General features: G+C 40.4%; 1 protein-coding gene across 1 annotated transcript in view; it reads left to right on the top strand.

Moving 5' to 3' along the window:
* LOC132822644 (cadherin-22-like) overlaps positions 1 to 12,172 on the top strand; it is a 725,287-nt gene that overhangs the window by 436,722 nt on the left and 276,393 nt on the right. The window lies entirely within an intron of this gene.

Below are 12,172 nucleotides of genomic sequence, written 5' to 3'. Positions count from 1 at the left end.
TAATTCAGTGTATCAGGTTGGCATGGACAAGTTGGACCGATGGGTCTGTTTCCATGCTGTATATCTCTATAACACTATAGAGTGTAAGAGAATTGCAAATACAATGGAGAACAGCAATCTTCATTCTATGAATAAATTAGAAAGTCGACAAAGTCACAAATATTTTACCAAAGAGAAAACAAGGAGCAAAAAGAACAAATGGAATGACACTGCACATTTCGGGGGAAAATTCAGTAGAGTACTCAGCTTGCTTTATTGTAGCATTGTTTTAAACAAAGAGTCGAATATGGGCCAAGTTATTACAAACCAGTTATTCCAACCTCAGTGGTGGCAATAATTACTGGAAAATATTTTCAGTTCTAATTCCAGTTAATATTTAACATGAATTCGACTGGGACAACACTACTTTTATAGGACAAGCCAAACAGAGAACAGCTAGGGAATTCCTAGAGGCATGGTACTCATCCACAGATTCTATCAACAAACACATCGACCTAGACCCAATATACCGGCCAATGCAGCAGACAGCTGGGATTGACAACTGGAAGCGGCAGAGACAAGCCACTATAAATGCCGGAGGAAACATCACAGAAGCGCTTCACAGGAGGCTCCCAAGCACTGAGGATGTCACCTAGACAGGAGACAAAACATTTGCAACACAAATTCCCAGCTCGGAGAACAGAACCACAACAACGAGCACCCGAGCTACAAATCTTCTCCCAAACTTTCTAAACTCTAGATGAAATAATTTTAGCTGGATCCACTTTGGGCTTCGAATCTCTATTTCTCTGGGTAACTTTCATTTTGTTGTTTGCAATGGTTGTTGCATGTCATCACTGGCAAGGTAAAGTAAAAATAAGATCGTCATAGTCTTACCTAACCATAGGCTGATCTCTCCTTAGAGAAAGACATGACAGGTGGTGATTTAACCTGAGGGTCGCCACACCTCAGGCGAAGAGGAGAAATTGAGAAGGAAAGTTCTTCATGGTAGCCTCAGCTGGTGTGGGAATTGAACCCACACTGTTGGCATCACTCTGCATAACTAACCAGCTATCCAGCCATTAAATTGACATTTTCATCTTCTTTTGCACTATGATCCCTCAAAAGATGCAGAAGAGACTTCAGTATTGTTAGAACTCTTAGCAAAGAGTGTAGTAAGATCCAGTCCCTCTTCATCTATCAGATTGTTGATCTCTGTGATCTCTTCCACTTTTTCCTGAAAGGACCAAATTGTAGCTGATAACTATAATCCCAAATGTGTCCTATTTCTACTATTTCAAGTCCTCCTTCAGTAAGAGGAGAAAAATATCTCCCATGGTCCTCAAAGATATTTCATCGAGAAAGTCTGATTTCCTTGAAGTTGACCAAGTCAACTTCAGTCTCTGCTTTCGCTGGTGAGTAAAACAATTCATAGTTCCACATTTTTAACAAAACAAAAAAATTAGGCTGATTCATAATGACTGACAGGGTGTCAATAATCTCCCATTCATTGCAACTAAGAATTAGTTGTATCTGACCTTGTGCTGTTAATGTCATTCCTCCTGTACCTTGCAATTTAACAGAAGACTTTTGGAGAAATTGAGACTGTTTTCAACCACAGTGATATAGCTGAAAGAATGGAAATGCTTGCCCCTTTATTCAATTTTTTTTCTTTCCATTTCTTGATTTAATTTAATTTGTTGTTGCTACAGTACCTCGGTACAATGAAACCTTTTGTCTGCAGTATAGGCAGATCATACAACACAAAGTGCATTAGGATCATAGAACAGAGTGAGGAATACAACGTTATGGCTGCTGAGGTATACAAGGAGCAAGATCAATATTTAAATTTAAAATTTGGGAGGTCCCTTCAGATGGTTGACAACAGTGGGGAAAGAAGCCATTCTTGAATCTGTTGGCACATCTGTTTAAGCTTTTATATATTCTGCTCAATGGAAGAGACTTTAACCGGGGTGGGAGGGATATTTGATAATGTTGGCTGTCTTTCTGAGGCAGTGAGTAGTGCAGATGGAGTTAATGGATGTTCTTGTTGTATGTGCATAATGAAAGTGGTTTTGGGTTCACCTCAAGAGTACCTAGTATTTGTACAAATCCAGATTGAATTAGTCTATTTTCAAAACTTTGTATCTCAAATGAAAAGGTCCATTTGTTGCCTTGACAAACATCTTGAACAGTTCCTTTCCTCTGATATTCATGACACTTAATCTTGGTGGCTGGATAGGATTGGACTAACAGGAAGCTTTCCTGACACAAGAGAAAGATTGGCAGGAGTGGTGTACCCCCCTTTCCATTGTGCCTATGTATTACTAGCACATTGTCAGCCCTCTGATTAGGAAATTAGAAGTTTGAAGATGAACCAAATTGATGAGAAAGATGAAAGTTGCAGACTTCAGGAACAGTCAGGTGAGTAGAACAATGACAAATGGAGTTCAGTCCAGACAAGTGTAAGATAATGGATATGGGGAATGTTAGGAAGCCCAGGGAATACACAACATGCAGAAGGATACTGAGAATTCTTGAGGAACAGAAGGAGGTTACAATGCATCTCCACACAACATGAAGGTAGTTGGACAGTTAGATAAGGTGGGAAAGAAAGCATAGAATATAGGAGCAGGAAGGTTCTGCTCAAATCTGAACAGCTGGAGTACCACCTGCCTGTGTTTGCTACATAATGAAAAAGAGGGGAAATGTAGCTAAATTACCAAGACCATGCCTTAGCTGGAGAACCTCAGTTACAAAGCATGTTTGGATCACTAAGAGGTCTTTCCTTTGAAATGAAGATGGCTAAGGGGAGCCCTAACTAAAGTGTTTAAAATTAGGATGGTCTGGGTTAATTATGAGAGATATAGATTGCCTGGATAAAAAGGACACATTCCCCTTTATAAATACATCAAATGGATGTAGGAGAAGAAGGAGGAATTGGAGAGGTGTTTTAAGGTAGTTTTTAAATGCCTGTTGAGGATCTTGAATTCACTGCTCAAAAGAATGGTTGAGCTTGAAACCTACATGATATTTAAAACATGAGTTGGCTATGCCTGTGAAATGTCATAATCTGCAAAGTTACAAACCCCAAGTGATGGAAAGTGGGATTCAACTCAGTGGAACTTTGTCAACTGGTATGGACACATTGAGCAACTGGCCTGCTTCCACACAATAAGATTCCGCACTATAAGATTGAGTATACTCGAATTGAGTATACTTGGACCAAGTATACTTGGATTGAGGCTGGCAGTACTGTACTGTTTGAACAATAGCAGCAATCATTGGGTTTGATTATATGACAGAATCAATGATCCAGTGTTTATATAAATCCCTTTTATTAAGCAGAAGTAAACATTGCAGCAGGTTTAAAGCCTTGCTTCCTAGACTTTCCTATCTCAGTGACACAATGCATGGGAAGCCAAGAGAGAGAGGAAAAATTTCCATTTGACTCCTACCTATTCCATTATTTAAAGTATTTGTGACTGAATTGATGTACAATCTGATTTTCACATGATTTGACTGTTTTTACTAGATTTAATCACAAAAGCCTGCTTTCATTAGAAACATGTGGCTTAAAAGTGTTACAAACATCACTGCAGCCACACATCAGTCTGATAAACATTGCTCCCCCCCATTACTCTGACAAGCTGCATCTCTCTTTTCTCAATAGCTTCTTAATTCCCTCTTGTTAGCTGTGCCCTAGGTCTCCCATGTTCTGTGTCTATTGCTCATTATCTCCTCTCCTACGAGATAATGTGCCGCATTTGACAAACAATTACAAATTTTAAAGGCCACTATTTAAGAAAGAGCATGGGGCAGAATATTGCACTGACGTTCTGTGTATTGGTGGATTTGACAGATACGTAAAGTTTTGTGTATAAAGTTTATCCAAAGCTTTTAAAGTGAGAGTGGGATTGAGTGCCTATCCATTTTAGACCCATTCTCTAATACCTTCTCTTATCCTTTCTGCAATAGATTGCAAAATTCAGTGTGTGGGACTGGTGGCAAATTAACAAAAAAGTCTATTTGGGAGCCTTGCTGTCATTTCTATTGAGAACTGGCTTCATTTGTGTTTCATTGCCACACTGTTTTCACTGATGTCAATACGAATGCTGCAGTTGGAGATAATGTCTATGGAGTTATTTTACTGTGAAAATATAAGTTCAGCAAACTAATTAACTCGAGCAGGCTAACAACATTCTTGACTTCAATCAACACCTACTTATTGGCCAAGTTGAAAGCCGCATCAACAGCAGTTATAAAGAGTGGGTTTTACATGTCACCCCATTTGTTTTCAGCAGAAGCTTTCTCAATTATGATCTATAATCTCTTGGCCTGGTCCATTCCTCTCTTCTCACTTACACCATTACTATCTAGTCAAGAGATTAATCCTGGCTCAATGAAGAGCACAGGAGAGCATGCCCATGTAAGCACTTAAGAATAGGCTACTTAGTGCAACTGTAAAATCGTATTACTTGCATAGCAAGTAATAGAACCAGCATACGAAGAACAATGTGATCACATGACCAACCGATCCAATCACGGATCTGTATTCCTGTCATGTCCAGTTGTGAATGGCAGCAGACAATTAAATAGCCACTCCAAAGAGGAGCCGTAACACAGATGATATGGGAGCTCATCACACAAAAGACAAAGCTGAAACATTTGCAGACATTTTGAGCCAAAAGTGCCCATTCATGTCAGTTTCTTCCTGATGTCTCCAACATCCACAGATGGTGGTCTTTAGCTAGTTAATTTCAGTCAAAGGGGATTCATGAAACAGTTGAGCTATTGTGGAAAATGTCAGGGGGGTATTTGATTCTCAGGGGAATGTAGCACAAACAGCCAAGCTTCTGGTATTGAGACTGTAATTCTACCAGCCTCCACCACCTCCTCTGGCAGCTCATTCCATTCATGCATCCCCCGCTGTGTGAAAAGGTTGTCCTTTAGGTCCCTTTTATATCTTTCCCTTCTCACTCTAAACCTATGCCCTCTAGTTCTGGACTTCCCCACCTCAGGGATAAGTCCTTGTCTATTTATCCTATCCATGACCCTCGTGATTTTATAAATCTCTATAAGGTCAGCTCTCAGCCCCAGGGAAAACAGCCCCAGCCTATTCAGCCTCTCCCCGTAGCTCAAATCCTCCAACCTTGTCAACACTCTTGTAAATCTTTTCTGAATCCTTTCAAGTTTCACAACGTCCTTCCAATAGGAAGGAGACCAGAATTGCACACATTATTCCAAAAGTAGTCTAACCAATATCCTGTACAGTTGCAACATGACCTCCCAACTCCTACACTCTGTGCTCTGACCAATGAAGGAAAGTATACCAAATGCAACAAGATCCATTTAGAGAGTGGGAATTTAATGGCATATAACTCATCTGACCTCCAAATATCTGTCAGTCACTCAAATATCTGTCCCCACCCACAAGGTTTAAGTCAGGAGTGTGATGGAAGTAATTAGATTAGATTACTTACAGTGTGGAAACAGGTCCTTCGACCCAACAAGCCCCCACCGACCCTCCGAAGAGCAACCCACCCAGACCCATTCCCCTACGTTTACTCCTTCACCTAACACTACGGGCAATTTAGCACGGCCAATTCACCTGACCTGCACATTTTTGGACTGTGGGAGGAAACCGGAGCACCCGAAGGAAACCCACGCAGACACAAGGAAATGTGCAAGCTCTACACAGACCGTTGCCTGAGGTAGGAATTGAGACACTTGCCCGGCTGAGTGCAGCTCCAGCAACACTCAAAACCATCCAGGATGAAAGAAGTTCTCTTGGTCTTACAGAGTCATACAGTATGGAAATAGAGCCTTCAATCCAACCAGTCCATGTCAACCACGTTCCCAAACTGAACTAGTCCCATCTGCATGTGCTTGGCCCATATTCCTCCATTCATTTCCTATTCATATACTTGTCTAAATGTCTTTTAAATGTTGGAAGTATACCCCATCCACCACTTCCTCTGGTAGGTCATTCCACACATGAGCGACTCTATCTGTAAAAAAAAAAGTTGCCCCTCATGATCTTTTTAAATCTTTCTACTGGCACCTTAAAAATATGCCACCTAGCTTTGAACTCCCCCACCCTAGGTCAACATGTCATCCATCACCTTAAACATTTTCTCCTTAAACTATTAATGTTCAGTAGCAGCAGTGGGTACCATCTACAAGATGAACTGCAGTGCTTCACCAAGGATCCTATGGTAGCACCTTCCAAACCTGTGAAAGCACATGCCTGGTCACACAAAAACAGTGATGCAAGTTCCCTTCCAAGCTGCACCCTGTCTTGCCTTGGAACTATATTGTTGTTTCTTCATTGTCACGGACTCAAAAGGGTGGAACTTCCTTTCTAAACGCACAATGGGAATTAACAAAAATAGGATTTTGGAATATTGGGAGTTGAGCAAGTCATGTCAGGTTCACAAATTAAAGCGATGTTCGCAGAGAATTTTGCAAGCTGGGAAAATCCTCTATTAAAAAGAGCAGACAATCGTAACACATCGGAATTTTCTTCAATGATCACTGTACAACAGGCATGTGTCAGAAGATTGAGTAGGGAGTGCTGAATAATGGGAGCACATAACACTGTATGAGCTGCTTTGGCTATGTAAAGCCCTGTAGACATCAGAATACTGGACGTAGTGCAGAAATACATAGTGAGAGCTTAGGGAAATGCTCATGTCATGTGTTGCCGACAGTAGATTTCAAAATGTTGGCCAACTTAGATCCAGAACAATACAAATGAGGAATGAAAAGTGTGTGTGTGTGTGTGTGTGTGTGTGTGTGTGATATCATCTGTCTCTTTTTCCAGCCTCCCAACAGTCAATCAGTTCATTTGAATAAGGAAAAAAGGATACGATAATTGGACTGTCTCGAATAAGATCTTATACAGTGTCTCAATGTACTCAACATCTCCTTATGCATGTCTTGTGTTTGATGTTAGAACCATTTAAATAATAACTATCCCACTTGTGCATGGTAAGAAATAGAAAGGTGGGATGCTAGTGTATGAACGTTTTGATTTCATTCATCACTGCTCCTTTATCAAATGGTTATAATAAACAGCTTAGTTAAAGAAAGAACTAGCTTTGTATTTGAAGAAGATTTGGGACTTAGTGTCTGATTTTATACAGACAGATGACCCAATGCAAATGTCTGTGTTTTATCCCACAATTAGACAAATGACTAGTTAGTCTATTTTCATGGTTGTGGTTCATGGAATTTCTGTCCGAAATTTGTGTCTGGGAATTCTTTGCCCCAGCAGGCTGTCAAGGCTGAGTTGTGAATTATATTTGAGGCTGACATAGAGCGATTTTTGATCATTAAGGGAATCAAGGGGAAAAGGCAGGTAAATGGAATTGAGTATTGAGATTAGCCATGATTCCATTGAATGGTGGAGCAGAATAAATGGGCTGAATGGCCTTTTTCTGCTCCTATATCTTATGCTGTAATGGTGTCATAAATGTTAACCAGGATACAAGGACAATATTTCCTCACGGAGTGTAGGGGAAAATTTTGCATACATGTGAATAAGCAAATCCGCTCTTGTTCTAGATTTGTTTGGCATATTCTCAGACGGCTAACAGCTAGCAAGGTTTCTCACCATATAACTGAAAAATTTGTAGGAACTCACCCTCACTCTGGTGGGCAGCCCTAAACAATCTGAGGAGCATTCATTGGCTGGTGATGGGCCTCTATCACTCATTTTGGGAGGACGTCCTGCTTTCATGGATCTGGTGGGCCAATATCTCTCTGTTCATGTATTTTTGCTTCTAGCAATGCCACCAGAAGCAGAGGGCTGCATCCCACTGGGAGGTGATGGGGACAGTGGCAGGTTGGAAATGGGGGCACTTGGGGAGTGGCCAATCCTAAGGGAGGACCTCTCTGTTTTGAAAAGGGGATGGGAGCCCATGAAGAAGACCTTTCCCTGTTTTTCACACAAGGTCCAAAGTGACTAAATTGCCAAGAATTCCCCACACAACCTCTCCAGCCTTTGCAGGATTCCCTGTTATATAAAGGACTCATTTTGTCAGGATTGATGCTCAACAATGCATTGAAGTCCAACCAATCTGCTGGTAGAGAGTCAGAGTCTGGCTTGAGATCTTGATTGGGTCAGACATGTTATCTCTGATTCCTGTTAATCTTAGTAATTATGTTTAACTAGACAATGTAATTTACACCTATTGCAATAAACTAGATATTGGTGTTAAGCCAAATGTCTCTTCTTGCTGGGACTCACTGGTTCATAGTTCACCATTGATAATACAAAGAACAAAGAACATTACAGCACAAGAACAGACCCTTCGGTGCTCCAAGCCTACGCTGATCCAGATCCTCTATCTAAACCTTTCGCCTATTTTCAGAGGATCTGTATACCTTTTCTCCCTGCCCATTCAGGTATCTGGACTGATACATCTTAAATGACGCTATCATGTCTGCCTCTACTACCTCCATTGGCAATGTGTTCCCTTAAACTTTTCCACTCTCACCTTGAACTCATGACCCCTAGTAATTGAATCCCCCACTCTGAGAAAAAGCTTCTTGCTCTCTATCCTGTCTATAATGAAACAGATCTTTAGAGCTAGTAGGTGAGCTGATGGCCTAGTGGTATTATCACTGGACTGTTAATCCAGAGACCCAGGTAATGTTCTGATGGCCTGCATTCGAAACCTGCTATAGCTATTAAAAAATTAATAGAGTGTAATAATGACAATGAAACCATTGTCAAATAAACTAATGTCCATTAGGGAAGGAAACTGCCATCCTCACCTGGTCTGGCCTACATACGACTCCAGACCCACAGCAAAGTAGTTGACTCTTAACTCTCTTCTGGGGCAATACATATTCATTGAGCCAGTGCTGCTTTTATCTCATGAATGATTTATTTTTAAATCATGTTGTAGAAAGGAAGATTAGAAGTAGCAACCAAACCCCCCAAAGCACATAAAATTACCACTTCCTGCTAACTGAAAAATTGTAAATGGGGCAGGAAATGGCCACATTAGGACTGCCATGAGTCTCACCCCACCTCAGGGGTGAAATCAAGGCAAATTCAGGGGTGGGAGACTAAGTGCTTGAAATGTGACCTAGAGAATTTTAATAGGTCACCAGGAACCTTACCCATCAGGGACCGTAAAACTCTGTCCTAATTTCTTTGTAACTATGCAACACTCCCATTTATTGTTTTACCGGCATGTCAGTCTAGATTATGTATTTGAGTCCTCGAGCTGGCTTTGAACCCATAACCTCAGAGATAGAGGCAGTACCATTGAATGAAAGCGGCTGCAAAACATGAAGAATGGAATCACAAAAACAATACATTGTGTGCAGACATATTTTTATTATTGGGGGTCCAGACCTGTGCATCTTTACTAAATAAAAGCAGCAGCACTAAATCACCTGCCAGCTCAAAAATTCCAAATAATGAACACGTTAGAAGGTGTAGTTAAAAAGGGAGAAAATAAGAAATTCAGGGCTGGAGAATAATGAGACATGCATGTGTTCCCTGTGCTGATAGAAGAACTAATTATCCCAGTTATCATTGTTTATTGACTCGGAGACAAGTACAGGATCTAGGTATTGCATTAGTCATAAAATGTACCTACCCTGGAGGCATACTGAAGGGCAAGGACCATTTGGCAGGAATGTTAATACCCTTTGGTTATTGAATCAGTAAAGAACATATTGTGCCCTGCTTTATAAAGCACTTGCCAAGTCAAAGTTTTGATGGTGTAACTTAAATGAAAGGGATTGAACTATGTAAATTTAGCATACAAATTAAAACAGTTTATTCACATTTAGCATTTTAATTAATTTGGACCTTTTATAAAGCAGTTTCTAAGTGACGACAGTGTTTTCATTGAAAAAATAATAAAGATTGCCTACTGTGTCTGACACACTTGAAAGCATTACATATAAGACACAGTAATGCTTGCACATGATTTGGACAAAATGTCATATTGATATAAAGCAGCCAGTGAATTATAATTAAATGGAGAGGTGTCAATCATTAAACACGAACATTAATTTTAAAGAAAATCTCCCATTTCTTATTGTATTATCTTACTACTTAAAAGGCAGTGCCAACACAATTGTCAGTCTGTAATATCAGGCTGCTTCAACAATAAGCGTCTAATTAATCTCGTGCCAATTTATAGCAATTCGAAACAGAACTGAACTATTATGCTCTTCCTAACAGCAGAGTAATGAATTGTGTAGTATGATGTTTGATAATGACAGATACACCTTATCCTCTGACTTACCATGAGCAATGCCACTCAAACAGTATTAATAATTAACTAAAAAATGGCTGTAGTGTTCCAGTGTGTACCATAACTCCCACAGATATAATGCTATAATGAGTCAGAGATGGCAATTATACTGTTTTTTTTGCACTCGGGTGGAAGTTAGAAGTCAAGGAATACAAATCTCTGTCCAAATCTACTCCCAATCAAGTAGAAAATAAATTGCATTCATCATTTTTTTTTCTCAGCAGTCTCATTTGTAAATCAGCACAACTGTCAGTAATTAACTTTAGCTGTGATGTATGGGCTTTGCTGCTATTCATCCTAACATCACCTCAGCCTCATCCAGATTTTAATGCTCAATATTCAGGGCAAAAATTCACCTTGTGGATTTTCTTCTGCTGGCTTATTGCTGCAATGGTGCACTTTCCAGGGGAGGCATCAGTACAATTAAAACTCATCATAGTGAAATATTCTGAAGAAAAGCTGTAGAACTTTTCATTAGAATCTGGCTTAGCTTTGACCATCCATTCTTATCCCATATCCCAGCTGTGAAGGACAGTCTTCTATCACATGCCATTCTTCAACTGTACCTTGTGCTGGAATTGTATATGGGCAGATTCTGATGGCACTCAGCCAATACAATTTGCTGCTTTGCAGTCTGTTATAGTTGGACTAAAAATTCATATAAGATAGAGCTGCTAATCTGTTTCCCTTCAAGAGGTTTGTTCGACCAGGTGTTAAATACAATAGTCTCTAAGAGAGCTTACTTCAGCCAGGAACAGGGGATGGGAGCGGGGAATGTTCCATTCCATTGTCATGTCTTTATTATGTTTGATTGGCATTGTTTCATAAGTTCCATCTGGCCACAATAATTGCAAAATTGATGAGTGGAAAAGTGACAGAGAAACTAATTTGGCCATTGATTGTTGCATGCAAAATGATAGACATGATCGATTTACAGCAAAGGACTGGCTCTCCTGGACGTCTCTGGTTACAAGATATAACACAGCAGGATATCGAAGGAAAGGATGCACACTTTACAATGGCTTAGCACTAACTGTTCATGCAAGGGCATAATTCTTGAGCATAACATTGGAAAAAAGCACCAGACTCAGTGCTCCGGGATCAGTGCTACTTGCTTTAATAAAGCCCGCAAGACATTTGAGTAAAGCATCTTCAGAAGCAGTTGTTGATTCATTTCAAAATTGTGTTTGGATGTATCTCTGTATTATGAACCTGGATAAAGCTACCATCAAGGCAGCATCCAAGGAGCAGGAAAATTTTTATTTCTCCACCCTGCAGGCTCCCTGCCTCTATTCCTGATAAAGGACTTTCACCCAAAACCTCGATTTTCCTGCTCCTTGGGTGCTGCCTGACCTGCTGTGCTTTTCCAGGTAAAAACAAGGACCGCAGATGCTGGAAATCAGAGTCTAGATCAGAATGGTGCTAGAAAAGCACAGCAAGTCAGGCAGCATCCGAGGAGTAGGAAAATCGACGTTTTGGACAAAAGCCCTTCATCAAGATTAGAGGCAGGGTGCCTGCAGAGTCGAGAGATAAAATGCTCTGTGCTTTTCCAGCACCACTCTAATCCAGACTCAGGTTTCCAGCATCTGCAGTCCTCGTTTTAACCTAAAGCTACCATCAAGACAGGCCCTAATGATTTTCTTGTCGGGTAGTAGGTAAAAGATGGAAGATGCTCATTCGCCATTGTTTCTCCCAGAGTAAGCAGTTTGTTGCCTTACCAGAAATGATTTCCTAAGAGTATTTCCTATACATAGGAGCAACCAATCAACCCTGATCAAGTATTAAGATCATGGCTGATCTGAATAGATTTCAATATCACATTCCTGCCAGTTTCTCATACCCCTTGACTCACCTATCATTCAAGTTCTGTCTGTTTCACCCTTAAGTATATGCAATGATTCAATCCC

This window comes from Hemiscyllium ocellatum, chromosome 15 (assembly GCF_020745735.1).
Source record: "Hemiscyllium ocellatum isolate sHemOce1 chromosome 15, sHemOce1.pat.X.cur, whole genome shotgun sequence".
NCBI classification, from domain to species: domain Eukaryota; kingdom Metazoa; phylum Chordata; class Chondrichthyes; order Orectolobiformes; family Hemiscylliidae; genus Hemiscyllium; species Hemiscyllium ocellatum.
Note: the sequence above shows the minus strand (reverse complement) of the source record. Positions and strands in the feature narration are given on the sequence as shown.